The 19,127-nt window shown below is 36.2% G+C and overlaps 1 protein-coding gene and 1 long non-coding RNA gene across 7 annotated transcripts in view; one reads left to right on the top strand and one right to left on the bottom strand.

Annotated features, from left to right (window-relative positions):
• The first annotated feature begins 642 nt into the window (after positions 1-642).
• Positions 643-19,127, top strand: part of zgc:92140 — a 66,157-nt gene continuing 47,672 nt past the window's right edge. For 2 of the 6 annotated variants that reach the window (XM_087263179.1, XM_087263177.1), the window contains exon 1: positions 643-859. The gene's annotated coding sequence lies outside the window, so the exon portion shown is untranslated. 6 annotated transcript variants of the gene reach the window in all.
• On the bottom strand, positions 8,486-18,229 carry LOC141375616 (uncharacterized). The gene is made up of 3 exons (XR_015497798.1): positions 18,153-18,229; positions 17,902-18,009; positions 8,486-11,726 (listed from the first exon to the last, which is right to left on the bottom strand). It is a non-coding gene; the product is annotated as an uncharacterized LOC141375616 (long non-coding RNA).

The following is a 19,127-nucleotide window of genomic DNA, read 5'->3' as shown; positions in this document are numbered from 1 at the left end:
AAAATATCGAAACCATCCTCATCATTCTCTTCACTCTCTTCTCAGAAGGAATGGTGGGCCAAATCAAAGGTTACCATGGGCCAACTTTGGCCCGCAGGCCATAGTTTGGGCATCTTTGGTTTAGTGTATTGTTTATAAAAGTATACAATTAATATTTTACCCAGCAAGGATGCATGACATTGATCAAAAATTACAGTTAAGTGAAAACTAAAATAAATAAATGCTGTTCCTTTTAATTCTTGAAAAGAATTGTGCATGAAAATCTGCATCTAGATACTATTTTAGATATTAGGTAGCACAGATTATATAGTGATGCTGACCATCGCTGTTATAACAGTAAATTATATTGTAAATTAAATTGAAAAAATAAATAAATAAAACAAATTCTGCCTTTTTATTGTTAAAATAGCCTAGTAAATACATAGAAACACGCATAACAATAAAAATAAAAATATTAATTATAAGCCTATTTGAAAAAGAAGTTGTGAAAAATTTTACTGTCCTAAACAATTATTTAAAAAAAAATGCATCAGCAACCAGGAGTCCTGACAACCTCCTTTTCAAGACATGCAACTGGGGATGATGATGATGATGAGGGAAAATGTTTAGTATAATTTGACTAGTTCCTCCTCTCCTACGTCTAGGCGTCTGGTTGGTTTGTCACTCGGGCTTCAGCAAGATGGCTGCAGTTCCTCGAGCAAATCAGGAGTGCGGGCTGTGAGCCAGAGCTCCACATCACATCACTACAGCAGCGCTCATTCCCGTCCATCCGTCCGTCCGCCAGTGCGCGTGTGCGGGTGTGTGTGTGCGCGAGCCTCCGCCGCCGCCGACAGTGGACCGAGCGGGTCACTTCTGACAAGTGAGTGTTTCCTGCGCCGATTCGGTGGAGTGCTTGTGATAATTGTTACATGCATTTAGTTTTTCTTTGTTTCTGGTGAGTAGATGCCTCCTAATTTTGGCTTCTGAATTATTCTTTATTTTTTGCATTGTCAGTTTGATCTGATCTGTGAACAGTTATTCTGGGCTGCATGGTGGTGGTAGTTTGGGCTGCGTCTCATTACCTTGTACGCTGCTGGCTGTGTGTACTCAGCGTTTGTGGGGATCTCAAGTGTCCGAATTGAACGCCTCTGATGTCCAAAATGCTGTCTATGTAGGAAGCGCACTAGGTTTTGAGTCACATCCATAATTAAAACAGGAATAGGGGTGATCGATGCTTGGCTAACCTGAGGTGTCTCACTGCATGGACAGTTATTGGTATTTCGCTGTTTTTAACGTGATACGGCTGAACTGCAAGTAAAAAACATAAGGCACCTGGTTGGCATGCATGCATATGTACACGTGTGTGTATATGTATATATATATATATATATATGTGTGTGTGTGTGTGTGTGTGTTCTCTGTCCTGAGGGCAGACAATGCGCCCTCTGTCTCTGCTGTGGCGCAGCTGTGTGTGTCCTTCTGTCACTGTGCTTTCATATGCAGTATTTTCATTAGCGCGCGTTCAGTGTGTATGGCGGTGTGTTTGAATGGCAGACATGTTTACGTCTAGGGAGAGCTGTGTCTGATTCATAAACGAATCGTTTCCTTGAGTCGGATCTTGTTGAAGCGAATCCCCGTATTTATCTGCCGAGACCAGAACTGTTAAAGGGATAGTTCAGGCCAATATAAACATTTGCCGTTAATTTGCTTGTTTTACCTATTTTTTTTTCTTAAGTAGAACATTATTTTATTGTTTGGCTAAAACAGTGGTGGCGATTCAAAGGTTACTTGCAAATGTATATACAGTACAATACAAGAAAAAAACAAAATGACTTTTGGTGGTCTCTGACAATACATTGGTCGAGGTCTTATGAAGTGAATCCACCTGTCTGTCAAGAAACTGAAAATTATTTACTTTACCTTACATTTACACAAATAGTCTTGAGCAGGGCTGCACAATACATCATTTTAGCAATGTGTGAAGTCACAATAGGTTATATCCACACAGACTTTTAATTTTCAACCAGGCAGTGGCTTCCGGTGACCCATCTTTCCTTTTAAAAATGGTCAGGTTTAAGATCTGATTTTTTTAAAAATCAGTAATCTTCACTGCCTGTTAGATATACAATATGAAGTGGGTCTCAGTTCGGACAAGAAGCACTGCATTAAATTTAATTTCCCCCCACCACGTCTTTAAAATATGTCAGTTTATTTCACACCAGTATTTTCAATGAAATTTCTGTGCTAGCCTTTTGCTACTGACAGCGCTAGTGGTCACAACCAGGTCACAACAGTCTTTCATCCCGTTTTAGGATTGAACAATGAATGAATGCTTAAGTCTATTTAACTGAATGTATTGTAATTACATTACAACATCAATGCTGTAAAAGCAACCTTGTGAAATTGAAAATAGTCTCATTAAGCTTTCAGCGGAAGTTTATTGTCGGCTTTAAAATTCTAGCTGTGGATAGAGCCCATTGTCACAACGTGGTATGTTCAATGTGAAGTCAGGATTAAAGTTGACCAGGTACAACAGTTAAGAACACGAGTTTTGCAGAAGGAGTCATGTAAAAGTTTAACCATATGAGTGAAAGTTTATCAATTGCATGTGCTTCTAAAGCCTAAGACTGAAAAGCAAGTTTGAAGCATTTGGCCACAAGGAATCAATACACTTAGCTTTAACAAAGATTAATCGTATTTATGTACAATAAAGACTATTCATCTTTATTATACATTTGATTTAGGTTTATTTCCAACACAATCTCATGGCAATTCGAAACTTTTTGATTTAATGGCTAATTCGGATGAATTCATCCGATCTAATTTGTACAATTTAGTACGATTTGCTCATCACCCAATGACGGTTGGGGTTGGGTGCCACATCTCCTTTTTAAAATCGTACATTTTCATACGACTGAACTCATACAAATTCATACGAAATAGCCACTAAACTGACGAAACGTAAAATACTTACTTTTCCTCGTGAGATCAAGCTGTTATTTCTGTTCCGCAATACTGTTAGACTCCTACATTTGTATCTTTGTTCTATCAAATTTATCTATGCTTGTTGTTTATTATCTTTTAAGCAGAAGCATTCCCCTTGAAAATCATCCTAATCAATCGAAAATGATCAAAAATGATTGTATCTCAATATAAATCAGAGAAAGTCCAAATATTGTAATGTAATTTTTTCCCCAATATTGTTCAGCAGCTCTGAGTGTCCAGATTATGAGTTAACTGTCACACAATGACTTCTATATGGTTACAAACTTTTGCACACTAACTCTATAACAACTACCCCTTTAAACATTCATACTGTGCATGTTCTTGATGAAATTTAGTTTTGTTTAAAGGCTTTTGGCCCCAATCACCTTCCATATTTGACTTGTTTAATGACGTCTGATCCATGTAGCATTCTTTAGTTAATAGACCATTTGAATGTGGTGATCTCAATGTCCCATGAACATTTCCTGTCTGTAATCAAACTAATTCTTAACTGTAACAAGAGGCAATTCAATCATAACTTAATGTTAAAACAGCTATAATAACATTATTTTTCAATATGTGGCTCTTTTTGGATTTTCGGAAGCTATAGAAATTAAAAGTGTAAAACAGGAAATGAGTTGGGACAATTGTTTTTGTTAACATCTCTCAAAATGGTCTATATAGTATGAATGTAACCTAGGTGCTGCTATTTACCATATTGCCATTTTTATGATCCACAGAATCATTTGCATTGCTTCACTTACATTCACAAATGAGATATGGTAGAGTAAATTGTCCCTCAGACGCGCACATCAGAAATCTTTCTCTTTTTGACATGTTTTTTATATACATTTTATAGCTATTAAATACTGTAATCAATTTTACATATAGCCAATTTATGACACTGACTTTAGGACTGTTTGATTTGTGAACAAATTATTAGTTATTCAAGCAAGTCTGTGATTCTTGATTAATTTCTCTCACTAACTTACTGAGCTTAACATGATCTTTTTCAGACAAGTTCGTCTTTTTCAGACGAGTTCAGCTTGCATTTTCAGACAGGTCTGGCTTGCATTATTCATGGTTTTATTCAATAAACCATGAATAAACCATTTTTTTTTAGAGTGGTTTACGAGATCCATTAATCATTTCTGAAAACAAATTCTTTCAGTTTTGTCAGACCCTGAATGATCTGGTTTGACAGCTCACTGAACAGTTGTTGTGTAAGACTGTTTCCCAAAGCAGAGTCCTATCATGATTCTAGTCATTCTGTTAACTAAAAGAACCATTAATATGCTTTAATGCTTATAAAGTTGGCTGCCTGAAATAAAATAAAAATTCCCACTCTGTTTCATACAAGGAAATGGATTTTTAATAGTAAATGAACAATCCTTTAAAAACAGATCTTCTGTAAGCTGATGTGTGAGGTTGCTAATGAGACTATGTTTTTATTGAATTCATCAGCCACTATGGAAAAACTGAATGAGAAAAACCTGGCACTTTGCTTAAAAATCCTACAAGATTTCTCTAAGATGTATGCCAATTTAACTATGTTTGCCTTAACGAATAAAGACGCCATGAAAAACTAAAAACACAGTTTCACAGTGAACATTTAAAAAATCTAAATTGAGTATAAAATAGATGTAACGCTTTGAGTCTTCAATGCCAATAATAACAAACCTTTATTTTTAATAGTGTAAATATATTATGATATTATAGTGACCACTTCATGTGTACTGTATAGCTACAGCGTTACTTTCTTTTTTTTGCGTGTTTTAATAGCTAACTACAAAATTAAGCATCTTTTTATTAATAAAAATATAAGTATTTCGATATGAAATTCACCTTTTGGCCTCGTTGGGAATTGTAATATAACACATAAGACCTCCAAGACCTAATTATTATAAGCTGATATAGTTGTTTTATTACAATTTCTCTTAAACACTTTGTATTGGGACGGCATAAATAAATTGCGTGGAACCCTGCATTTTTGTCATGAAAACAATGATTACTTGGTGTTTCCCAGTGCTAAATTGCAGCTGGAAGGGCATTCGTTGTGTAAAACCTATGCTGGATAAGTTGGCTGTTTATTCCACTGTGGCGACCCCTGATTAATAAAGGGACTAAGCTGAAAAGAAAATGAATAAATGAATGAATATGATGATAAGAGGGGTTTAAAATAAAAGGGTAAATCATTAATAATACTAATAATAATAATAAAAATAATAATAATAAAGAAATAATGACTTTGCTGTAATGTTTTTTTATACTCAAGGTGAATGCGTAACTTGGCTCTAGGGGTCAAAAAAAAAATAATAAGGTCAAGAGTCATGTGATTCTGGAGTCAGATCTGATTTTCAGTAGTCATGTCAAAGCAGTAACTAAATCAGCATACTATCATGTCAAAAACATTGCAATAATTAGATGCTTTGTTCTCAGTCAGAACTTAAAGAAACTTGTTTATGCTTTTATCAGCAGCAGGATGGATTACTGTAATGGAGTCCTCATACTTTTCCAAAAAGACAGACAGTTGCATCTCATACAGAATTCTGTTGCCAGGATTCTGACCAGAACCAGAAAGTCCGAGCACATCACATCTGTCCTCAGATCTTTGCACTGGCTCCCAGTTACATTCAGAATAGATTTAAAGTATTATTACTTGTTTATAAATCACTAAATGGCCCAGGACCTACAGTGGAAGTCAGAATTGTTAGCCCCCCTGTTTATTTTTTCCCCAAATGTCTATTTAATGCTGAGAAGATTATTTTCAACACCTTTCTAATCATAATAGTTTTAATAACTCATCTCTAATAACTGATTTATTTTATCTTTGCCCTGATGACAGTAAACAATATTTTACTAGATGTTTTTCAAGACACTTCTATCTAGCTTAGTAACATTTAAAGCCTTAACTAGGTTCATTAGGTTAACTAGGTTGGTTAGGGTAATTAGGCAAGTTATTGTATAACGATGGTTTGTTCTGTAGACAGTCGGAAAAAAAATTTGCTTAAAGGGGCTAACACGTTTGTTGTTAAAATGATTTTTAAAAAAATAAAAACTGCTTTTATTCTAGCTGAAATAAAACAAATAAGACTTTCTCCAGAAGACAAAATATTATCAGACATACTGTGAAAATTTCCTTGCTCTGTTAAACATAATTCGGGAAATATTTAAAAAGGAAAAAACAATTCAAAGGGGGCCAATAATTCAGACTTCAACTGTATATACATAACAGATATGCTTACTGTAGACAAACCCAAAAGATCACTCAGATCATTAGCATCAAGTAAATTTAAAATTCGAAGAGTTCAGTCAAAGCAGGGTGAATCTGCCTTTAGCTACTACGCCTATACGCTGCTGGAATCAGCTTCCAGAATAGATCAGATGTACTCCAACATTTGACACATTCAAATAAAGTCTTAATACATATCTGATAATCTGTGCCTTTACAATCTGACAGATTGCACTATTATGTCTTTCTTTTCTTATTCATTCCTGTAAAACTAGTTTTAACACATTTTAATCTGTTTTAATCATCTGTATTCTTTGTTGTTTTTATTTTATTGTGTCTTTTATTCTTGTCGATGTAAAGCACTTTTACAAAAAGGCTTACCAATTTGTACGAAATGTACTATACAAATAAACTTGCCTTGCCTATACCAAAGACAGCATATCCTGGGAGATACAACTAATAAAATCTTAAGTAAATCAGAATATTAAAAAAATTTCTTTGGATATATTTTACTTATCGGTCTAGATGATATACAAAAATTAAATGAAATAAATTTTTCCTCATTGTTTTCCACCCTTGCCTGTTTAAGGGTTAAATTTAAATGAAATGTTACTAAATAGCAACAACAACAACAACAAAAAAGTAAATGTATTGTAAATATCCCCATCTCTTGCTTGTGAGGTTGTTCAATCAACACATAAAGTAGTTTCTGTCTTAATAGCATTTTAAGTAGACAAAGATGTTTTCATCCAAGCGAAGGAACTGAATTTTTTGTTTAATGTAAATGCAAATTAGACTGAGGCTCTAAACAGCTTTGTTTTTTATGTGCAGTTTCATAGTTGCAGCAAATTGACACAAAATTAGAATAAACCGCCTTAATTACCATGTTTATTGAAGTTTGCTTCGTAGAAATTGCTTTAGAGCAGAATGTTGTAGAGCAAGTAATGTGCCACGCTGGGATGTCAGGAACCACACGATGACGTATAAAATCAACGTTTGTCATTTTCTACCGAAACAGACTGTTCAAAAGAACAAATTTACGGAGAAAAGGCAGACTTCTCTATGGGGGGACACAGCCAGATCTGTCCCTCTCATCAGTCTGATGCCTCCATCTGTTTCACTTTCATCCATAAGCAGTGTGTATGTGTTGCTTTGCTCACATATGGCTTTTGTTCTGGTGACTGAAGAGGCTGAAAGGCTATTAATAGCATCTGTGGGTCCTCCTCTCTGTCAGTCAATTTCAAGCTTCTCCAGCGTCACCGTTATATTCAGATTCTCTCACTCCAGTCGCTTTAAGGGACCTAAGAAAAGCAACTCATTTAGCTCCTGGGGTGATGATGCAATGTCAGGGTGACATCACTCAGAAAGGAGGCTACCATATTAACCGGAGTGGAGGTGGTTGTTCTGTATGGCCAACTCTGGGGATGTTGTGTGTTGTATTTGTCAATTGCAATTTTTGGTTTCTGAACTGATCCGTGTGGTTTTGCGCAGTGTGGGTTGGTTAGAGGAAAAAATGTCATCCTATACTCAACCCACCTGTCTTTCCAAACCTGTTACTTCTTTTAATATGTAGATTGCAAATGGAGATATTTAGTGAAATGTTCTTACTGCTTTTTTCCATACTCAAAAGTGAAATGATCTCAGATCTGAGGATTTTTTTACTTGTTTACTCTGTTTTAAAGAGATTCAAAATTACAATTCTGTCATGATTTACTGACTCTTCTCTTGTTCAAAACCTATTTGAGTTTCTTTCTTTTGTTAATCACAAAAGAAGATATTTTGAAAAAGTCAGCATGTTCTCCCTGCATTCGCATGGGTTTCTTCCGAGTGCTCCGGTTTCCCTCACAGTCCAAATACATGCGGTACAGGTGAATTAGGTAGGCTAAATTGTCCGAAGTGTATGAGTGTGAATGAGTATGTGTTTCCAAGAGATAGGTTGTGGCTGGAAGGGCATCCGCTGCGTAAAAACAAGCTGGATAAGTTGGAGATTCATTCTGCTGTGGCGACCCCGGATTAATAAAGGGACTAAGCTGAAAAGAAAATGAATGAATGACTGAATTATGACTTAATAGAATAGGCCAATTTAAGGCTTTAGTTAGAAAAAGGGTTACTCTGTGTATTTTGTTTAACTTGTGAAACATAACTGTGCAATAATAAATACACTTTTATCATAATAATGATGATAATTGATCATTATTATTATAATAATTAATAATTAAAAATTAAAACATTAAAATAGTAAAAATCTTCCCATCATTTATTAATGCGTTCTTTGTGTAAATGTGTATCTTTTTTTTTTTTTTGTATTGCACTCAAACGTGCGTAGTTTTGCATTGTGGCAGATTAGAGCTTAACCCTTACCAGTGACTAGTGAGTCCCGCTACACCTTTTTATTTAACTGTAATATGAACTGTAATTTACTGTAGGATAGTTAAGTAATGTGTAACTCTATTTTAAGTCATATTGTGAACATTACTGTATATTTTACAGTAAAGATGCAATATAAAAAAATGCTGTGTTCCACAAAACTCCATCCTGTTGTCCCAACACAAATAGATTAAGTTAAAACTGAATAGTTTTTACACATTTAAGTAAATTGGATGTAAAACAATTAAGTTCTCCCACACACATCTCCCACACACATTTTACCAAAGTAGTTTAAACAAGCAATAGAAATATTTTTTGAGTGTATCCTACACTGTAGATACACGTTGAGGAAGATAAATGATGCTGTAAATGTAAGTTTAGTATTTTTGCTGTAATTGATTTACAGTAAGTTACTGTAGATTCTACAGGAAATTGTTAACAGTGTATACTCAACACCTGGGCTCTCAAAGATAGTACACACCCACTGCCCTTCATTTTTCTTGCCTCAAAAAGCGTTGACAGGGTCGATTACAAATCCCGTTCTCTGGTTTTAGGTTTAGAGGTGATTGAAGAGGTTGAGCATTGTCTCACGCCTTTGTCCCGTCGAGTAGAGGTCATCGAGCGACAAACCTCCGCTCTTGTGATAAGACAGATCCAACATCCTCCTCATTCATTGTCAAACATGGACGTCATCTTCATCTCTGCATCACGAGACGGACGAACACACTCATTTGAATGCTCAAATAACTGCGCCGTCTACCACCACTGCCATTTAGATAGAAAAGATGATATTTTTAAGCCTCATTCAGATTTTGCCCTAATTAGTAAACATTTTGTAAAGAGATGTAAATGAGTTCCACACAGTGGGAGAGATTTTCATTTGGAGACTTTCAAGAGCTCATTAGAAAGCCATGTGTGTATATTTACAGGAAACGGCAGACCAATTACGCGACAGCAGGCAACAGAACTGCTATATAATAAATGGTTTCCTAATTTCAAATGAATATTTATAGGCAGAATTAGGAGACGCTTGTCATAGAGATGGATACGGAAAAATTGCAGGCGTATAACTAAAACATTTTTGTTATACTTAAAATAAAGGTGAAATATATGTGGGTTTCAGCTTTATACAATTCCTAAAAACTAAATTTAAGGTCAATTGGGGGATTGTTTTTTTTTTTCACCCAGACTCCAAGGTCAGCTTACTGTCAGCGGAAACTTAAACTGGCCCATGCCAGTTGGATCCACATAAATGACTAAAATGCAAATCCAGGTTTTGTAGTTCACACAGAAATAAGATAAATAAGATAGAGGTTTTCTTGTGAATGAACAGCTGAAGACTGTATGTTTACATACACTAAAATAAAGTCTAATTATTAAGTTAAAAAATGTCCACTCACCGGCCAATTTATTGGGTACGCCTCACTAATATCAGGTTAAACTCCCTTTTGCCTTTAAAACTGCTTTAATCCTTTGTGGCATAGATTCAACAAGGTACTGGAAATATTCCTCAGAGATTTTGACCCATATTGACATGATAACATCACGCAGTTGCTGCAGATTTTTTGTCTCCACATCACTGATGCGAATCTCTTGTTCCACCACATCCAAAAGGTACTCTATTGGATTGAGGTCTGGTGACTGTGGAGGCCATTTGAGTACAGTGAACTCATTGTCATGTTCAAGAAACCAGTCTGAGATGATTCGCGCTTTAAGACATTAAAGAAGTTATCCTGCTGGAAGTAGCTGTGGTCATAAAGAGATGGTCATGGTCACCAACAATACTCAGGCTGTGGTGTTAACACAGTTCTCAGTTTGTACTAATGGGTCCTAAAGTGTGCCAAGAAAATAGCCCCCACACCATTACACCACCACCACCACCAGTCTGATTTATTGATGCAAGGCAGGATGGATCCATGCTTTCATGTTGTTGATGCCAAATTCAACCCTACCATCCGCATGTCGCAGGAGAAAACAAGACTCAATTGACCAGGCAATGTTTTTCCAGGTTGTACGTGTTGTGTGTTCAGAGATGCTCTTCTTGATCTTCTTGATCACCTTGATTGTAACGAGTGGTTATGTCTGTTACTGTTGCCTTTCTATCAGCTGGAACCAGTCTAGCCATTATCCTCTGACCTCTGGCATCAACAAGACATTTGCGCCCACAGAACTGCCGCTCACTGGATATTTTCTCTTTTTCCGACCATTTTCTGTAAACCATAGAGATGATCGTGCATGTAATCCCAGTAGATCAGCATTTTCTGAAATACTCAGACCAGCCCGTCTGGCACCAACAACAATGCTATGTTCAAAGTCGCTTAAAACACCTTTCTTTCCCATTGTGATGCTTGGTTTGAACTGCAGCAGATCGTCTTGACCATGTCTACATGCCTAAATGCATTGAGTTGCTGGCATGTGATTGGCTGATCAGAAATATGCGCTAACAAACAGTTGGACAGGTGTACCTATTAAAGTGGCCATTAGGTGTACATTGACTGTTCATTTGGAGACTTTCAAGAGCCAATTAGAAAACTGTGTGTGTATATTTACAGGAAAGAGTCAGACCAATTACATGACAGCAGACACCAGAACTGCTATGTAATAGATGGCTTTCTAATTAGAAATGAACCTTTATAGGAAGAATTAGGAGACGCTTGTCAGCTTCATAGAGATGGATACGGAAAAGTTACAGACATGAACCCCGGAGTAAATTTCCACGAAGCTCTGGCTCTGCTTGCTGAAGGAAAAAATGATGCCTCTTATTAATAATAGCAGAAAGGAACAATACAAAGGTGTGTTGTTTTGAAGATACTGATATATCGGAAGACTAGTCATAAATGAGAGGTGGATGTTGTTTATGAGTCACTGAGCTTTTTCTGACAGAGACACCAAGCTTCACACTTGGTATAGAGCTGACAGGCACAAATCAGTTGTGGAGTGAAGTCAGTGTTCGAGTCAGGCGGTGTTTGGGACAGCCCTGAGTGGTACCGTGTGACACTGATCGATTCCGACTTCTGCAAATAAGGTTTCTACACCGTCTGGGTTGAAGACACTGACTCTTATTCATGAAGTATGAGTAGAATGAGCTTCTGTCTGAATAGTATGTGACACCATTCTTGCTTCAGTTGTCTCGTTGTCTCAACTCTTTTGGAAGGTTCACAGCCTGTAAGAATGGATTTATGAATGTTTACTGCTCCCGAGGGGAAAGTGAGTTTATATTTGGGCCTTAAAAACGGTTATGCTAGGTGTTTTATGCTAGCTCGTGGATGATTTCCATGTCAAACATTTGTTATTGCTGCTTTATAAGGCAAATTGGTATAAAATAAAGGTAAAATGTGGATATGTTTACATGACTACAATGTCATTTGTGATTTTGAAACCGTTTTCCCGCAAACTTCAACTAATACTGGAAAGAAAGCTAATTAAACTTGAAAAGTACCGAGAGAAGAACCAAAAACAACCAAAGCTAAAGTTGATTTGTACAGCGCATTTTGTAGATATTGCCATCACGGTGCCTTATGAAAGTTTCTGTTTACATATGCTGCTCTATTGAACTTTCCATTTAATTAAGGATCCTTAAAAACGATCTCCAGTTTTCATACACAAAAATAAGCATAGTAGATGTAACTGTAAAAGAGTAATTGCTGACAAAAGCTTACTGTTGACATCAGAGGATGAACGTTTTTATTTTAAATTACAACATTTTTGCTTAAAATCCTACCCATCTGATTTGACTTCTCAATATACACTACCTGACAAGTCTTGTCGTCGATCCCAGTTGTAAGAGCTTGACTTCTAATTGATCAATTTGAAAAGTGATAGAAGGTAGATATTTTTTCGATAAATCATCTGTTGATTTGTATCCCAATCATCACAAATACTGCACAAGACCTATAGGAACCCGCACAGACCCAAGATTCTCACTGAAATCAGTCAAGTTTGGTGAAGGAAAAATCATGGTTTGGGGTTTCATTCAGTATGGGGGCGTATGAGAGATCTGCAGAGTGGATGACAACATCAACAGCCTGAGGTATCAACCCATTTGTGCTGCCCATTACATTACAAACCACAGGAGAGGGCAAATTCTTTAGCAGGATAGTGCTCCTTCTCATGCTTCAGCCTCAACGTTCCTGAGAGCAAAGTTCCTCAAAGTTCCTGAGAGCAAAGAAGGTCAAGGTGCTCTAGTGCTCTAGGATTGGCCAGCCCAGTCCTCAGAGATGAACATTGTTGAGCATGTCTGGGGTAAGATGGAGGAGGCATTAATGATGAATCCAAAGTATCTTGATGAACTCTGGGAGTCCTTCAAGAACACTTTCTTTGCCATTCCAAATTACTTTATTAAAAAGTTATTTGAGTCACTGCAGAGATGTATGGATGCAGTCGTCAAAGCCCATGGGAGTCATACACAATTTTAATTATTTTTCCACTGCAGCATGACTTTATTTTATATATACTGTATATTATTTCTGTTAAGTGACAAGACTTTGTCTAAGCAAAGTCAGACCTTACTGCCCTAACTAAATCCTTAAATATCAAATCATGATCATATTTTAATTTAATAAAATAAGTGTAATCTAGAGGCTTTTGGCTTTCATATAAGCCACTTCTAATTCCAAATGATCAACTAGAAGTCAAGTATTATTTGTTGTTCCTAAAACTTGGATAGGCGACAAGACTTTCATCAGGTAGTGTATAAATAAATAGTTGATGAGCATTACTTTTCAAATAGTCAACACATTGATTAACCTTCAGTCATTTAATAATAATAATTTTGGTAGGCAGGGTTTGAAATTAACACTAACAGCTTGCTAAAGGAAGTTGAAAATTGCCCATAACACATATCAACACATTATGGATTTTGGCAGATTATGATTGACAAATTAGGTTTCTTCACTTTGCGAGTAATTGAACTTAAGGGTGTAGCATGTGATGCTGAATGTTGCTGTAGGCCTACTTGTGAGATATCTGAGGCACAGCATTTTCTGTGAGGTGTGTGACCATTTAACACTAAGCCGAAGCCCCAGGACACGATTTAGGTCCTTATAAATGGACAAGACTTTTGGTATCAGAACAGATTTGTTGTTTTTGAATTGATCTCAACGGATGTTTGAATAAATAAAAAATCAACAGCTTGTCTACCAATCTTCAATACATTTAGCATCAGCTATATTTTTTAACTCAACTATTTAAGTGTTAGAAATCTCTCATCCTTTACAGACCGCAGCTAGGGGCGGATTTAGTGATTTTTGGGGCCCGAAGCAATTCCAGCCATGGGGCCAAAGTCCTGAAATGCACCCTTTCTACCTTTATTTAATTATTTTTTAGAGTACTGTTTTTTTATATCACTCGATCTTCTTTTTGACAATTAAAATTAATGCAATCTCTACATTTTAAGTGATTAGTTTTTTTAAAATGAATTTACATCTAAAAAAATATATATAAATATATATTATAAATATTTATATTATTCATAAATTTGACGGCTGGACTGCTCCTTAATGGAAATTTTATTTTGTATTATTATTATTATTATTATTATTAACATTACATTAATATTATATTTGATTGTACACTAAGTAATATTTAATTACGTTAAAATTGTATTTGTTTCGTTTCCTTCAAGTTAGAGACCACTTCAATAAACACATAAGAGATTCAGAAGACAACAACAGTTAAAAACAACTGTAGTGCAGGTATTTATAGATTCTTACACATATATGGTTAATAAGAAACTAGTATCATGAATTTATACCTGTCTGACATTAACAAAGAAACACTCAACAATGTATATAAAACAGAAATGGGAAAAGGAAGCCAGTATAATTATAACAAATGAAGAAGGGGTTAACTATTTGAGAAATACAGATGATCACAATTAATTGAGATTCATGGACAGAGTTTATTTGGAAAAATGTAATCAGGTTCTTTGCGACACCTAAAATTAAATACTTTCAAATTAGTGATCAATAATATGGTGAATGCTGGAGAAAATGTGAAAATGTATTGGCTGATCACATATTTTGGGATTGTAATATTATACACACGTATTGGCAAGATTTGAGTAAAGATATAAATGCAATAATGGGATTGAATCTGGAGTGTAATTTTAAAACCTATTTCATGTAGCTGGAATTTCCTTTTCACAAATACCAAAAAAAATGCATATTTTCTTAATACAAAACAACTAGCAAAAAGGCCATTACAAAGAAATGGCTCAAGGAAGATCCTCCATCTGTAGGTGAATGGCATGATATTGTAAAGGAGGTGTATGATATGAAAGTACTGACACTTTGTATGAGACATCAAGCCTATAAAATTTCTGCATACTGGGGCAAATGGTTGAGAAGAAATATAATGTTTTAATTTTATTGTGGTGCTTTTATTTATATATATCTGGAGCCTGATGATCTTTGATGCTTAACTCTTAACAGAATTTGATATAGCAACCATAAATACAAATATAAATAAGATTGTATTTGGTGACTTTTGACACTTGAATTTCTTTTTTGTTTCCATGTTCCTTTGAAAACGTTTTGTTTGTTTTTTCTGAACCGTTTTGAAAAAATATATATTAAAAATAATTTTGTTTTCTACCCTATTTTTATGGTGAGAGTTTTTACTATTTACTGTTATCAAAGTCCCTTGAAGACATGGGTCTCAAACTCAGTTCCTCGAGGGCCGCAGCTCTGCACAGTTTAGCCCTAACTCTAATCAAACACAGCTGATCCAAATAATCAAGGTGGTTAAGACTACCATAGACTATTAAGCAGGTTTGATTTGGAGGTGGTTGGAGTTAAACTATGCAGAGATGTGGCCCTCCAGGAATTGAGTTTAATACCTTTCCTTTCAGGTAAGTCATTTCACTCTGCGGCCATCTTTGAAATGCCTCTCAGTATGCTCGGGCATTCGTCTGAATGGGAAATTGTCAAATTCTCTAAAAAAGTTTGATTAAATTATATATTTGGAATCAGCAATAAAATAAAACAACAACTGTCTCGTAAGTTTAGTTTCTAAACATCAGAATCAAACAAAATCTGCATATTTTCAGGTTGCCCAAGCTTATGCTTATCCTTACTCGAAAGGAACAAGATCACGACACCAACCTCATTTATGGCCACACATTATCATCCACTGGTCTTCTGAAGTAATTCACAACTTGCTCTTGATGGCGAGTCTTTCCCAGAAATGAAACTCTTTGAAACAATTGTGACTCTTTGTTTACAAGTTTGTGGCCGTTTGAGTAGTTGCTGTCATGTGATGTGCGTTTGGCATGACTGACTGTACCTCGTGGTCATTTCATACAGGTTACAAAACCAAATAATTTTTGTTTCCAAGTACACTTGGTTCATTTAAAAGTACAAATTTAAAGCTTAATCTGGATATATTTCTTATGTCTGTGAAGCAAATTTTGAAGCTGAGAGTCCAGTGTGTTTGTTGACCACAAAACTGTCATAAAAGCATACGTCTGGTCTGAGCTTCTCCGTCAGTCTATAGCGATCGATGTTTGGCTCCTGTAAAAATAGGCGGGGCTTCATTCGCCAGATTGACTGTTACACTTTTCCCCATTCAAATCTATACGAGTGACTTGTCTTGTGTATTCTAGAGTCTTTGCTATTATTAACTATTACCAAGCAATGTAAATGTTGTTAAAATTACAATAGAATTTAACATCCACATTCTGCTTGAACAGCTGAAATCAGTTCAATGTTTAAATTACACATTTTTTTTGGGCTGGCATTTTTGTTTTGGCTGTAGTAGAAGATTTTACTTTTAAAAATTCTATGAGTGAGAAAGTTGGTTTAAACTTTGTTAGAGTTTTCTTAACCATCTTGATCCAACATTGATGTTTTTTCTACAAGGGCTTTTGTGGGTAAAAATCACTGCTTTTCACCAAAGTTCTGGCCATAAAATGTCACGTTGACCATCTTTGACATCTTTATCACCCCATCTGTTTCTCAGACTCATTGCTTCCTCAAACTTGAACTCTCTGTTTCTCTGTTTTTCAGTCCTTCGTCCCCCTCTCTTCACATGGTTGGAGAGTTCCCTTAAACAGTAGCTCTATTATTTTAACATCTCTCCACCCCCAAACCTACCGCTTACCCTGCTTAAGACATAAAGAAGGATCGAAAGGAAAAGAGAAAGAGGCTTTAGTCTGAAGATAATCATGACAGCGCTGAGACGTTTGGACTGTGGGTCTCAGCAGGCTTGATGATCTGTTTAATCTGGGACGGGGGGGTGTTGTTGATGCTTCAGTCTTTGTGGGTGAGTAAATATTATAGAGGGCGTCTGAATGAATGGGGTCTCCTCTTGCTGTTTGGTGTTTTGTTGTCCCTTCTCAGCTGGCATTCTGAGGACTTGTTTTCTCCTACCCATGATTCTTGCTCTCTCCAGATCAGCCTGTTTTTCTGGGTGAGCGGTGGCTCAGACAGCTCTCAGCCCTGCGGCCTGTTTGAGGGTGTGTACTTGTATGTGTGTGTGTTTGTGTGTAGTGGTTGGGGTGTGTTGAAGTCTTGCTTGACTTCATCTTTAAGGCTGTTGCTTAGAAAGTAGGTTATTCATTTGTCCTTACACATTATTTTCTTTTTATTGTCAGGGGATGATTGTTTGAATGCTTAGAGATGGTATGATGGGTATGTTGTTGGTTAAGCAGGTGCTTTGCACTTTGGAAATCTGTATTTAGAACCGTATTTCATTTTGGAGCTCTTGGTGGTATGATCAATTTTGAAAACGGTTGAGCTGCTAAACATTTTTGTGGGAATTCTTGAACCCAAATGCAAAAGATCATTGATTTATTTATTTTATTTTTTTTTTTGGAAAGATTTTACTGTCCCTTTTGGGTAATATCTGTTGTTTATCAGTTGTATTGTTAAAGTAATAGTTGTCTTGGCTATTATCACAATTTTAATGTTAGTGCATTCCTTATCCTTAGATTCACCTCAGGGATTTGAATGCCTGTTTATTGTCTCTTTCTTAAAGAGCCTATATTTTGCATTATAAAAGTTCATATTTTGGTTTTGGGGGTCTCCAACAACAGGCTGATATAGATGCAAGGTCAAAAAACACTTTCATTGTCTTATAATATGCATTTATTTTTATCTAATTATTCCATCTACTCCCATATGATTTGTTCAGCGATCAACTTCCACCATGGTTATGAAGAAGCACAGAGTATATGTGTGAGCCCAGTGTATTCTTAACCCTTACCCCAAGTAATGATGAGACACATTCAGTATTATATGTGATTAAAATCTACACTGACCGATTCAAGTTACAACACACAATTAAATACATATGTTGCAAACTACAGAGAACAAGGCAACAATTTTAAATACACTTACATGTTGTGATTCAGAAGAAGAAGAAACTGCTCCATATGAACCGTAATGGTTACTGACGAAGTCTCTGTCAAAGTCTGCCAAAGTCCCGTAAGTCTCTGCTGCTCCTTCCTTTAATAGCAAATGGCCAATAAATCCCACGTTGCAGCGAAGGTTATTGTATCAAAAATCAGAAAAATGACAGGAACAAACACAGCAATAGCTTGGTTATACTGTGGTATTGTTGCGAAAACTAACTTTAACCCTTTTTTTACCCAAAGCTGAATCTCCATGTCGACAATCGCCATCTTCGTGTCATGATCAGTCCCGTGATCCTCACTGCTCCGCTAGTGTCTGAAGAACAAGGCACGTTCACGTTTTACCGGATCCGGCACTGCATATACATTGCATAAAGGACTAGGGCTGGGCGATTTGGCCAATAGTATCTGGATGCAGCCTTTATGATGCAAGCTGAGATTGCATCACTCAGCGATGCAATGTCAAACACAATGCATTCAATGGAGTGAGTGATGTCACTGTGACGGGTAGAGTTAGGGGTGGTGTTAAGTGAGCACATTTAAAAAGGATTGGATTCAGCTTAGATTGCACTGCATCCAGACCCCTCTCGATTTGGCGTAAAATCAACATCTCGATTAATTAAGCATTTTAACTGGATTACGATTAATGAACGATTCTTTTATGTATTTATTAAAAAGTTTTGCCTTCTTCACACTGCCCACACTCATCAACGCTACCAAGTTGACCAATCACAGAGTTTGCACTGTGTCATTGTGACGTGTAGTTACGTTTTTTGAGAGGTCAGCTTTGGCGTCAGACATGGCAAGGGGTATGCGACTGTGTGAAGTCTGCACTAGACCATATGCTGCGCTCGACGCAGAAGTGTAAATAGAGTGGGGTTATGTGACTCCACACGCGGTTTGGAAAGTAATTGAAAAAGTTGACCTGGAAAATTTTTTATCAATTATAGGTTCCGAATGTCGATTTAGATCACTTTTCTATTAATCACCTAGCCCTATGATGTACCATATCGACGTCAGCGCGTTCAAGCAAAAGATCCGAATCCAAAGCGATTCCTTTATTTGACTCTGAGTCGACTATTTCGTTAAAGATACAATAGTTTTAAACACTGTGCACTTTCAGATTTAAACCTCAGCTGGATGTTTTCATTCACTTAGTGCTGTGTTGCACACTAAAAGGCCTTTTTCAAAATCCAATAATAGGGGCTCTTT

Source organism: Danio rerio, chromosome 8, assembly GCF_052040795.2.
Source record: "Danio rerio strain M-AB ecotype USA chromosome 8, GRCz13ab, whole genome shotgun sequence".
Classification (NCBI taxonomy): domain Eukaryota; kingdom Metazoa; phylum Chordata; class Actinopteri; order Cypriniformes; family Danionidae; genus Danio; species Danio rerio.
This window is presented reverse-complemented; position numbering and strand designations above follow the sequence as displayed.